At 42.1% G+C, this 12,834-nt stretch overlaps 1 protein-coding gene across 8 annotated transcripts in view; it reads left to right on the top strand.

Moving 5' to 3' along the window:
• The window catches only part of LOC147378618 (uncharacterized), a 210,410-nt gene that overhangs the window by 62,136 nt on the left and 135,440 nt on the right, over nucleotides 1-12,834 (top strand). For 4 of the 8 annotated variants that reach the window (XR_015152950.1, XR_015152964.1, XR_015152961.1 and 1 more), the window contains exon 1: nucleotides 8,888-9,009. The exons of 3 other annotated variants lie outside the window; for them this stretch is intronic. The gene's annotated coding sequence lies outside the window, so the exon portion shown is untranslated. Of the gene's footprint in view, nucleotides 1-2,215; nucleotides 2,332-8,887; nucleotides 9,010-12,834 lie in introns of those variants that run through there. One more of the 8 variants, XR_015152962.1, reaches the window with a different exon arrangement.

Raw genomic sequence — 12,834 nt, 5'->3', positions numbered from 1 at the left:
AAATCAACCCTGAATATTCATTGGAAGAACTGATGCTGAAGCTGAAGCTCCAATACTTTGGCCACTTGATTCAACGAGCCGACTCACTGGGAAAGACCCTGATGCTGGAAAAGATTGAAGGCAGGAGAAGAGCATGACAGAGGATGAGTTGGCTGGATGGATCATCAGTGCAATAGACATAAACTTGGGCAAACTCTGGGAGATGGTGGGGGACAGGGAGGCCTGGCGTGCTGCAGTCCATAGGGTCTTGGAGAATCAAAAACAACTGGGTGACTTAACAACAATAAGTGTAAACTCTGTTCAAGGGTGTGCTGCTTCAGAAAGACTCACATGGGTCCAGAAAAGTCTAGTTTTCAAGATAGGTAAATGAAGAGGTTATTCACAACAATAAATGTTGCTGGCTTCTCAAAGTGTTTGAGTATATGTTCCTTTAGAGTAGCAGAATCACAGTAATTTAATGTGAAACATGAATTGACTTATCAGAATGTAATTTTCAAGGCACATCTCTGAGTAAAAAAAGATAGATTGATACTAATAGGATGTGAAAGAATGAATATTATTTAGGATTAGCAATAACTTCGTAGACTTTGTAGTTGGAAGAGTCCTTGGAGTACATGGTGCACCTACTCAGCTAATGCCAGGAAGAAGGGTCTTCCATACCCCAAAAAGTTCATCCAAGCCATGCTTGATGTATTTTTTCAACAAGTAACAGTTGTCACGGTTCAGATAAACATAGTCTTAGTTTATCATAATAAAATGGCTCATTGCATTATAATTATCTATTATTGAGATAGAAATCAATCAGATTTGAGAGGCAAAAATCCTCGTTTGTATCAAATAGCTTAATTGAAGGATGACAGAGTAGGGGACTGGTTGAACTGAGATGAAACTGATGAAAGAGACCTGAGAGATGAGGGGCGTGACATCTCACTTTGGATAGGTAAGGACCTTGATGCCCAGTGTACAAATGCTATGCCCCATACTGGTAAGTATAATGCCCAAGGCCATGGAGTTGGTGCGTAGGAACTTGCACTCAGAGCACCCTCCACCAGGTCAGTGTTCCTTGGATGAACTTATAATGGGCGGGAAGGGTGAAGACAGAAGCTTCCCCTGGAGTGGGAGTGTCCTGCTACTTGGCATTACTATGAACCCTTTATTTCATAAGGGGAAAATGGAGCTGATTATTACTCAGCATTGGTCTAGTACTGAAACATGTTAGATTGGGTTTAGAGATGGCCAGGGATCATTTTCATTTCCAGGGGCAAAAAGGAAAGGCCTTTATGTATACCTATAAATCCTGCCATTTACAGTAGCCTAATGGAATGAAGTTAAAAGTAGCCAATTTCATTTTCTTACTGGATACAATTAGCTGATCAAATGCATCAATTTGGTAGATTCAGCTGATTGAATTGAAGTTAGCATTCTGTTTAGCAAAATATAAATGTGGCTAATATAACTGATCCTTTTTTTCCATTTTGTACTTATTATTATGGCTCTTCTACATTTTCTGATAATTAATCCCCTCAAGCTCCCATTCTAATTTGCCAAAGGCAGGCCCAGTTTTGGAGAAGGAGCTTAGGTAGCCGATCATGTGATAATTTCCTGAAGCCAGGCTATTGATGATCCCTGGCCTGGTTGCTTTAAAATTGCTGCAGTAGTTTGCCAGGCTGCCCTCTGGAGATTAGAGCCCTGGGAACAGACCAGCATTTTTAAGGATCTCCCCAGATAATTCTGAAACCCTGCTAGGTTTGGGGGCTAATGATCAAAGGTTATGTTTCCAAGGATTGAAAATTCCAGATATAATTTTCTCCCCAGACTTTCTGAGTATTAGTCACTCAGTTGCATCTGACTTTGTGCCACCATGGACTGTAGCCCACCAGGCTCCTCTGTTCATGGGATTTCCCAGGCAAGAATATTGGAGTGGGTTGCCATTTCCTTCTCCAGGGGATATTCCCGACCCAGGGATAGAACCCAGGTGTCCTGCATTGCAGATGGATTCTTTACCATCTGAGCCACCAGGGAAGCCCCAGCCTTTCAGAATCCTCTTAAAAACTGTAAATGTTCTGGCAAAGTTAATATGTAAGTCCTTTTATCCTGTAGGGGAGAGCTATGGAGTGGTGGGTGGGGAAGTAGAGAGAAAGTGGGGTAGGAAGAGGAAGAAGATGATGGCAGGGAGGCCTGAGGAGTGAGGACTCAGGAATCAAAAGGTCTGGGGGGAGAATCAAAAAGAAACTTGATCCATTTGACAAACATACTCAGGACCAGCTCCGGATAAGTGAGCAAAGCTTGTAGCCTTTGCTCTCCTACTTCCTTTGAGATGAAGTGATAATAGTAAGTAGGGGAGAGGGGTTGTTAGCTTTCAAGAATTTATACGGTGGTGTGATTTTTATCCTCCTCTCAACCTAAGAAACAATACAAAATTGAACAGTTAAGCGAACTAATCAGCAAGTCTGAATGCTGAACACAGTTTTGGGGAACTTTTATTAGAGTTTATTAGATGTGAAAATATTCTGATTTCACCTAGAGAAGCCCACTTCTGTAATTTGATGGTGTAAAGTTGAATGTTCCAGTTAGTGAATATTTTTCTTAATATCGAAGAATGTAAATACGCAATAACTGAGCATATTCTGCAGTCCTAAAGAAAATAGGGTTCTTCTGGCATGCCTGGTGGGAAAAGTGGAGTGCTGGTGAATTTATGGAGTTCCTTGGTGCCAGGCTCTGGGTCCTGGGTCCCAGGCTGCACGGTGGAGTTTGACCAGACACAGCGCTGCCCCCTTCTGGGTGTGAGGCCAGAGCCAAATCAGCCAACAATGAGACTGAAAGACTACCATCATTAAAAGGAGCTCCTGATGCTTCTTGCTTAGGAATTGGAAAGAAAACAGATCTCATTTTCTCATGTATTTGAACAGGTTATCTGAGATTTCTCCCTAAGCTTAAGGCATTCGCTTCTCCTTGAATTGTGCCTTGTCCGTTTTTCTTAAGGCCATGACACGTGAAACTGTGATTTACTCATCTCTGTAATTAGATGTAGTGATTAGAATCCCCTTTATTCTTACTCTGCAGTTTCACTTTATGGGGAATTATGAAAGAATAATAGGTAAAAAGTTCAGAATGGGGGGAAGAATAAACAGAATGCTGAATGGTAAAAGGAGACAGAATGCTGAATGGATAATAAAATATTTAGTGCTTTTCAATTAACTGTTCTCACGATTAGTACACTAGTATATTATATCATAAAAATCATGTCTATTAATTTTTTGCAGCCATTATCTTGACTGTGATTTACTCCCCTCAAATCATTAACAATGCCATTAAAAAGGAGGATGGAGATGAACATCCTGGAGAGAGTTCAGGGATGTAATAGGATTATTGTTCAGGGTCACAGAGAGATTGAAGAGCAGTGAATGGAGGGCGGGGTTTTGAGAGAGTGATGCTGGGTGAAAGGAGAAAATAGAGTAAAGCACAGAGCCCCAGGGTTTGAGAGGCAGGTCGGTCACTTGGTGCTGGAGCGTGGGGAGAGTGCTTTGGATGAGGCAATGCTGCCTTAATCTGTGGGAGATGTGGGTTATGGAAAGCCCAGTGACTAGGAAACAATGGCTTTTCCTCACAGTAGAATTTCATACGCACAGGGAGAAGATAAATATGTGTGTGTGTGTAAAAGTCCCGAGGGTCCTATTGGAGGCAGTGAGCATTCCTGTTCCAGGTTATGCTGGCGGCTTGAGGGCAGCATTTCCATCCAGCCAAAGAAAGGGCTGTGACTCTTCATAAATAGTTCTCTTCTTGGGAAAATGAGATAAGCTCTATCCCCAGAAAAATTCTAATCAAGTACACCAGCGAAATTTGAGCTCTGTATAGTGGTCCTGCAGCTGTGCATTTTGAATTTACTTGTGGAAATCTCTTTCCTTTGTATTATTTACCTGAGTGTCTATCTTCAAGTACTCAGTTAATCAATATTTAATTAATCAATCTGTTATTGGTTCTGCCTCATTAGAGCCTTGAAAATATCTTTTGACTATACTCAAACATAGGAATTATATTAATATTAAAAACAAAGCCTGGAAGATTTTTTAAAGTTTCTTTTTTTTTTCTCACTGGTAACTGGGACAACCATAGGGCCTTAGTAAATACAGAATCTATCTTAATTCAGAGTTTGAAATTTGTAGTTTTCCATCTGGGCTGCTAAGAGTGTACACTGGAGGTGGGCCGATTAATTCCCTTTATATTTATATTGTGCAAGTCAGTGTAGAAGCCAGAGTGAAAATCCTCTGCTTTTTAAATTTTAAGTAGGTGTTTTCCAAGTGAAGTTTGGCTGCAAGACCTAGCCTCATAAAACAAGTTAATCTGTACAATTTCATAATCAGGAAACTGGGACTAACAAATCAATGACAGCATTTTTAGCAGCTTAGAATACTTATGAGTTAATACCACTTTTAATCATAACATCTCTTTGCCCTAATACCAGCCATAGAAGTCAGCATTGCTGCTCATAGCCTGTTCTTGAAAGACTAGACTGAAACCTCAAGAAATTTTTAAATAAAATTTTGATAACAATGTTTTAAAATCCAAAATTCCGATGTTCTGTTATTCTAGATTAGTCTTCCTGATTCCCATTATCAGGTTATATATATGTGTGTATTGCTTGTTGGGTTGTGCTCAGTCGCTCAGACACGTGCAACTCTTTGTGACCCCATGGACAGTAGCCTGCCAGGCTCCTCTGTCCATGGGATTCCCCAGGCAAGAATACTGGAATGGGTTGCCATATATATATAAAATATAATTATATGTGATATATAAATATATATAATATAACATTATGTATTTGTATATGAATAATACAAAGCCTTCCCTGGTGTCTCAGTGGCAAAGAATCCACCTGTAATGTAGGCGACTCAGGTTCAGTTGCTGGGTTGGAAAGATCCCCTGAAGAAGAAGATGGAAACACGCTCCAGTATCCTTGCCTGGAGAATCCCATGGACAGAGAAGAGCCTAGGTTATAGTCTGTGTGGTTGCAGAGAGTCAGACAGGACTGAATGACTAAACAACAACAAAATATAGTATATAAACACATTATTTATAACATATTTAAACAATATATATAACATAATTAACATTGTGTATGTAATCATATATTAAAATAATGTATAAAATAAAATAAATTTTAATATATAGTTGTATACATAAAATTACCCTGACAACCATATAAATGGATATATGGACAATAGTCCAAACACATTAATTCACTTTCATGATCACTTCTGAATGTCTCATGTGAACAAATCATGACCAACAGTGGTCTTTAGAATCTTTAGTCTTTAGAGTCTATAATGAATGGCTTTGCTGTGCAGCCCACAAGCCTTTCCTGAAGCCTTGGATGAAGACCCTTTTCCTAACAGGGCCTCTTGTGGTCACAAACTGTTCCACAAAGTTGGCAGCAGCTCCCTCTGCTCTCATTTTCTCAGTGGGCATACCAGACCAGTGGTTCTCAACCTTGGCTGTGGATCAGGGTTTTCAAACCAGAAATTCTTAAGCCCTACCCATGGAAATTCTGATCCAGCCCCTTGGGGGTGAGACTTCACAGTTAGTACTTTATAAAAGCTTCTCAAGTGGTAATTTCAGCTTCCAAGAACAGAGTTAAGACTTGTTGCCCTGGGTAGTTTGAAAGAAAGGTTAATACTGACTTACTTGCACACCCTACAGGTGACTTAAGATTTTTGAAGACTCACCAAGGAGTAGTGTCTCCCCTTAGAATATCAAATGCTCTCCTTTCAGCAGCCCTATTCATTTACAAATGAGGTGGATACACCTTCTGCCTAACTCTGGTGTCCTTCCCACCCCCTAACAATAAACACTGGTGTCTCTTCCCTAAGGAACTGTCCCCTTCTTCTAGCCCAGAGGGGTGCAGAGCATCCCACTGCTCACTGGTTGAACTCTCACTGCCACTGTCAGGAGCATTCCAGGGGACTGAATCCTGGTTGTAATCCCGTATCAGAGGAATGGGATGATCAGCAGCTCCTAGGCATGTTGATCTTGCCTTCCCTATGGCTGAGAGAGGTCAAGTTCATGATCCATACTCTTACAAGTCATGGTCATATTTCTTTCAGTTATGTCTAACTAACCTAAGACCAGTTGGTATACATTATTCTGAGACAGAGAATAACTCACTGGAATAATATACCAAAAATTACTTGATATCTCTAGAGAAGGGTTTCTCAGAAGCAACACTATTAACACTTTAGATGGGATAATTTTGTTGTTGTGAGTGCTGTCTTCTGTATTGTAGGATGCTTAGCAACATCACTGGCCTCTGCATTCTAGAGGCCAGTAGCACCCTTCCACCCAAGTCAGGACAATCACAAATGTCTCCAATCATTGCCAACCCGGGGCGGGGTGGGGGGGGAAGAACCACTGCTCTAAGGTAGAAGCTTGCAAATTAATCATGATGAATCTTGCAGGGGTCAGTGTGAGCTAATGTTGCATTACATTCCCTTGTTACTGCTTTTAGAATGGTGTACTTTTTGTCAGATTTACTCAAGTTCTGCCTAGATGTGGTCTCAGAAACGCACTCTGAGATGGAGATTAGCCGTAGGAAGGTTTGTTGAGGGATGTTGCTGGGACACCTGTAGGGAATGAGGGAAGAGGTTTGGGTAGGAGCAGACACTGAACCGATGGACAGTTATCCCAAATTGAAGTGAAGTAATCAGAATTGTTAGAGAGCTGGCCTCACCCGATCCCAGGTGGAGCCCTGCAGCTGGGATGACCTTTCAGAATTGTCCCAAATTGAGGCAAAGTAATCAGACCTTTGAACCCTCTCTAGCAGCCAGTCATTGAATTTGGGCTCCCCCTCCGCCCTGCCCCCAGGGATGGTGGCAAGGGATAAGGTTAACCTCAGTGAGGCAGCTGTCTTTAGTCAAGGGCAATTCCTGCAGAGGGACTTGGCTGTGATCTGGTCAGGGGTCAAAACCCCAGACATCAGAATGAATGAGTCTTCACCCTGAGAGCTGATCTGGGCAGGGCACCAGAGGTTAAAAGAAAACAGTTTTAATTCATTTTACTGCTGCTTGGAGGCTGAGCATAACATAGCATAAGAAGTGTAGTCCATGAGTAAATGGACTGTGCTGGAGACCTGTTTTGGGTGAAACCTACCTAAGGCATCCGTGTAAGGGCTTTCTTAATGCAAAATATGCCCTTCTGGTTTCCTGTACTGAATGATCAAGTCTCTGTCTTGATCTGTCTCAGAGCCAGAAATTACATTATCTAAAGCACATTTTGAAAGGTATTGAAAGAACATAATCCCCACAGAAAGGCAGATAGTGCAAAGGGCCGACCTATGATGGATGATCCCTGACATTATTTAGGCAAAATGTCACCTGTCACCATTATGGGTCAAGAGTGTGTCATAAGAAGATTGCTTATCACAGCAGACTGTAGGGAGCATTGCTGGGTAGGTGCCCACGGTCACAGAGGCCTTGGATACTGTATATTTATTGTTTAGAAGTGGCACGCCAGCAACAGCTCAACACTGCTTCGGAGCGTGTAGCTGCATGCATGCTTAGCAAGTGATATTGTCAAGTGATGGGTTAAATTTTGTACTGGTCATGCATCATTCAGTAATGCCAGGGAAGCTCAGAGGCTCACAATTAGCTCCTGAGATTAGTTTCAGGTACACCAGAGGGAAAAAGAAACAAGAGAAGGGGAAAATGGTGAAGAGAATGAGAAAAAAAAGGAGGGAGAAGAGATTAGGGGAGGCAATAATATAGAGGACACTGGAGTGAGTGCCCAGTTCTAGGAAAAAGCACTAGGTTTCAGTAGCATAAGTCTTATATAGCAAGAATATTTTATATTGTTTCATTTGATATGTTTTTATTATGTTGTTCCTTTCTTTCTCACTACCATACAAATACACACACCTCCTTTTTTTCATGACAATAACAACAAACACCACAAAATATTCTATTCTTTTATTTTGCTGTTCCATTATACTGTTTCTAGTAGCGTTTTTATTCTTCTGAAAGTGTTGAGTCACTCAGTGGTATCTGACTTTTTGTGACCCCATGGACTGTAGCCTGCCAGGCTCCTCTGTCCATGCAATTCTCCAGGTAAGAATACTGGAGTGGGTAGCCATTTCCTTCTCCAGGGGATCTTCCTGACCCAGGGATCAAACCTGGGTCTCCTGCATTGCAGGCAGATTCTTTATCATCTGAGCCACCAGGGAAGCCCCTTTTATTTATTTTATTTTATTTATCCAAACCATTTATTGCATGGCTTCTAATTTGTTATTTCAATCAACCCTATGCCTAGTGGTAGTGACGTAATTACTATAGAGCAGGGTCTTGGTCCAATAGTTTGGCCACTTGACGTGAAGAGATGACTCATTAGGAAAGACCTTGATGCAGGGAAAGATTGAGGGCAAGAGGAGAAGAGGGCGACAGAGGATAAGATGGTTGGATGGCATCACCCACTCAATGGACATGAATTTGAGCAAACTCCAGGAGATAGTGAAGGACAGGGAAGCCTGGCATGCTGCAGTCCATGGGGTCACAAAGAGTCGGACACGACTGAACTGCAACAAGGACCTCTTTGGAGTGGCTATCTGATTGGACAGAGGGAGGGGAAATGGGGAAATTGTCTTGAAGCAGCGTTTGCGTAGCAGGGGCGCTATTACATGTACTTTTTGGGTCACGTGGGAGGAGGCTTATGGAAATTACAGAGGACTCCTCAGCCCCAAGCCAGCCTGGAAATGGCCATGCCTGTGATATGGGAAGAGCAAGTGATACCATTCTATAGAAATTGGGAACTGAACCAAGCTTCTTATTACCAAGGCATCTTCAGGATACTCTTTATCAGAAACCACCAGTCCCTTCCCAGCCACCTGAAAACACTTATCTGGAGCCTATTATATGGCATAACTAGTCCTGGTGATGGAATCACCATCTGCCATCATTACTGTGCTGTTCTGCCCCTCCTAGGGACAGAGCCCCAGACTGACTGCCATCACCCTTCCCCTGAGAGGTTAGTGCTTTTGGGGGCAGCTTTCCTGGTATGTGACATGAATCTTTCAGCCTGGTGAGGAAGGTGAGAGGAGGGATTGGAGGTGGCAGCTACAGATGGGTAGTCTGTGGGGAGCAGAGTTTAACAATTTAGAACTCAGGCAGCCTGGCTCTGCTGTGTGGGCTTCGGTGAGTACTTTTCATTTTATCGAACAGCGCTCTACCTCCATCTTCACAGCTTCCCACAGCCATCCTTCTGAGCAGTGTGGGAAGACAAAAACAGCTGTGCACGTTAGCGGCTTCAGCTGTTCCCACAGCAGCGCTATGCTGCAGTATCCCAGGAGTCATCAAATATTTAGGAGGAGGTTGCCGACCTTTGTATCATGGCTAGGCATGCCATGTGCTCTGATTCGGATTCCACTGGGTTCTTGTTCATATTAGCAGAAATTTGTGAGAAAAAGGAAATGGCTCTTTTACCAAATTGTATGGTGCTATCAGATCAAGTGTGGCTTTATGCTCACTGTACAATTACAGCCTTTTGGTTTCTTATCAGGGACGATAACTAAACAAGAACAATCCTGGAACAAGAGCCTATCTGTTCTCGTTATAGTCTATTCATTAAATGTCGTAGCCTGGCTCTCTGGGGAGAGTCACACACTACAAGCCATGCTGGAGATGAGACTGTGTGTTTACAGTCAGCCTTGGCTGATTCATGTGGAAAACTACAGACTGCCTGAATATTCCCTGGTGACTCTGGATGCTAGAGAATGCATCTGGGGATGCTGAGAAGCATGTGGTGTTACAGACAAGTGTGGTCTAAATTTCTACTAAATATTTCCTTTCAGATGTGTAACTTTTTGTGGGGAGAGAAGTAGAGCCCTTGTAATCAAAGGCTAGAATACCCAGTCTGGGTAAAATTTGTTCTCAATTTAAAGTTGCTTTTTCTTTAACACAGCTAAAATACCATTCTTAATGCAACTAAAGTGGTTTTAGAGTTTTGTCTTTTCTGGATTTCCAGTTGGAAAGCCAATCTGCACTGTAGCTTAATATGATGTCATTGGTTCAGTGTCAGCCAGTGGGAAGATTAAGTGGATTTCCATCATGGCTTTCTTTGGTCCAGCCCTGGTCAACATTTCCTTAATCATTGGGATGAAGGAATAGGAATCTGCTTGTGAATTTTGCCAATAAAAACAGCTGGGTGGGGTGGCTTGTGTCTTGGAGAGTCAGTCTTGAACTGTATTAAAAAAAAAAAGAAGAAATAGGTGATTAAAAATTATAGTTTAGAGTTATATAATATTAGGGAGAACCATCAAACTGCACAGCACCAACCTTATTCTTAGGGCAGATATTACAGAAAATGACCCACAGATCCAACTGTAGCAAATGGAAAACTCAAGATGTGTGTCTTGGAATAACCAGGTCAGAGTCTGACTTTCCAGTGCTAGGTCTTTTGGCTGTTGCCAGGTTATGAAACATTTACTCTACATTGGAGATAGTGAAAATGGGTCCCTTTACAATTCTGATGGGGGTTATGTTGACTTTAAGAAATTCAGATTGCAAAGAGCACTGGTGTAATGGTTTCAGTGGAACAAAGGACCTAACTAGGTATATGGATTTAGAGTAGGAAAACTGTCAACACCCTCGATAGAATCAAAAGATGTGGATCCTTGTTTAGACTTCAACTGTAATTAGTTGAGTGACCTTGATCAAATCCTCTAGCATTTTGGGTCCTCCATTTCTTATCCTGGAAATAAGAGGTTGGGTTAGTATAGTGATTCTCAATCTGTGATCCTAAGTGTGTTTGTTAGTTGCTCAGTCATGTCTGACTCTTTATGACCACATGGACTGTAGCCTGCCAGGCTCCTCTGACCATGGAGTGGGTTGCTATGCCCTTTTCCAGGGGATCTTCCTGACCCAGGGATTGAACCTGGGTCTCCTGTATTGCAGGCAGATTCTTTACCATCTGAGCCACCAGGGAAGCCCCTGTGGTCCTTAAGGAGTAATTTAAGTCTGTGAGCTATTTTTAGTGCTTTAAAAGACTTAAAGCAATAGTGTATTTCCTATTAAGGAAGCCATGTAGACTTTACTTAACAAATGCAAATGGTAGATGAAAAATTTTTAAATAGGATTATACATAGGAAAAACAATAAAACTCTTCTTCCTGGTAATCAAATGATAGGAAGCATTTCAGTCTCAAAACTAAGGCTGATAAGGACCGTGATTGCCAGTAGAACTAGGAAGCCATGAACAGACTGTATCTGTACCACATAAAGAGGGACGTAGGGAAGCATTATCAGTGGGCAGGTGCACTTCGATTGCAAGATTAGAAAGAAGACAGGAGGTATAACTAATATTAGCTATGTGCCAGCCACTCTTCTAAATGCATTAATTTATCTAAAGCTTGAAACCACCTTGCAAGGTAGGTGCTGTCAACATCCCACCTTGAAGCTGAGGAATTGGAACAGCAAAGTTGACAGTTAATAAAATCATTATTAGCAACTATTACTAATGACCTGTTTCCCACTATGTGACCACTGATCCCACAGAAATGAGAGAAATCCATAAAGAGAGCAAAAACAGGGCTTCTCCTCTTCAACCCCATCTCAAGGATGTAATTAAGGGCTCTGAGACGGAGGACCTGTGTTCCAGGTGAGCGTCTGGCTCTAAATACCTGTGTGACCTTGGGCGAGTCATTCTACCTTTCTGAATCATAATCTTATCTGTAAAACAGGGTGATAGCCCTGCCCAGTTACACCACCGGTTACTGGGAAACATGGAACTATCTCCAATTGCTTTGGAAGATGATACAAACATAGGCGAATGGGGGACGACTCGCCTCAGTGGAGTTGTTCCCCAGTGATGTCAGTCATTCATTAACAAACATTCATGATGTGCTTATTATGTGGGAGTAGAAGGAAATGAAGTTCTCAGGGTAACCCTTATCTCCCAGGTTGAGATGGAAAAGCGGTCAGTGGTTCTACTGCTGTATTCTCTGCTCAGATGTTCTTGCTGTAGATAACTTCCTTAGGTGATAAAGTGTCCCCAGTTTGCTGTAACCTAGTCTCCTACCTTTAGTTCAGGGTCTTCATTGGTATCTTCTTTTTCTTGCTTCTGCCCTATTACCTCCTGCTGGTGTGTGTTGCCAGTTCAGGGTCTTCATTGGTATCTTCTTTTTCTTGCTTCTGCCCTATTACCTCCTGCTGGTGTGTGTTGCCATTGCCTCTTAGCTCCAGGGTCAGTTTGTATTCTGTGATGTATTCTACTCCATTCTTGTATCCTGCCCCTCCCTTCCAGAAGATTAGATCAAATACTTCATTATCAGGACCGGTGAAGAGGTCTTGACGTCCTGTTTGGGAGGTAGGGCGGGCGTGGCCATTTGTACACGGAGCTTCCTGTCTGTGCATAACCACCAGACAGGCACAGAGACATGAATTCATCTGACTAGTTGGATGCTGTTTCTGGTTGTGTGATAAAAGTGGGTTAGGATGAAAAGGCAAATGGTTTCTCATTCTTACACACTGAGAACATGGTCTCATTTCAAATGAAATGCCCTCAGCTTTCAGCTATGATAAATTATACTCATGATCGCTCAGGTCATAGGTAATATACTAATTAAGGCCATCTCAGCATTGGAAACTCTGTGTTTGAGCTTGAAATCAAAAGGCTCCTGGCTTGAAATATAAAACCTCATTAAAGGCTCTTTTTCTACACTAGGCCACGAATAACTGGTACAAGGCACCAGACTGGCACATTCAGGCTCAACTGGAGAGAGGGCCAGAGATGCTGGGATGTAAGGACAAGACGTATGCATTTTACCTGAGCAATAAAGGTTTAATTTTAAAAAGGT

Source organism: Bos grunniens, chromosome 2 (genome assembly GCF_055505025.1).
Source record: "Bos grunniens cultivar Pamir isolate PY7600 chromosome 2, Bosgru_T2T1.0, whole genome shotgun sequence".
Lineage (NCBI taxonomy): Eukaryota > Metazoa > Chordata > Mammalia > Artiodactyla > Bovidae > Bos > Bos grunniens.
Note: the sequence above shows the minus strand (reverse complement) of the source record. Positions and strands in the feature narration are given on the sequence as shown.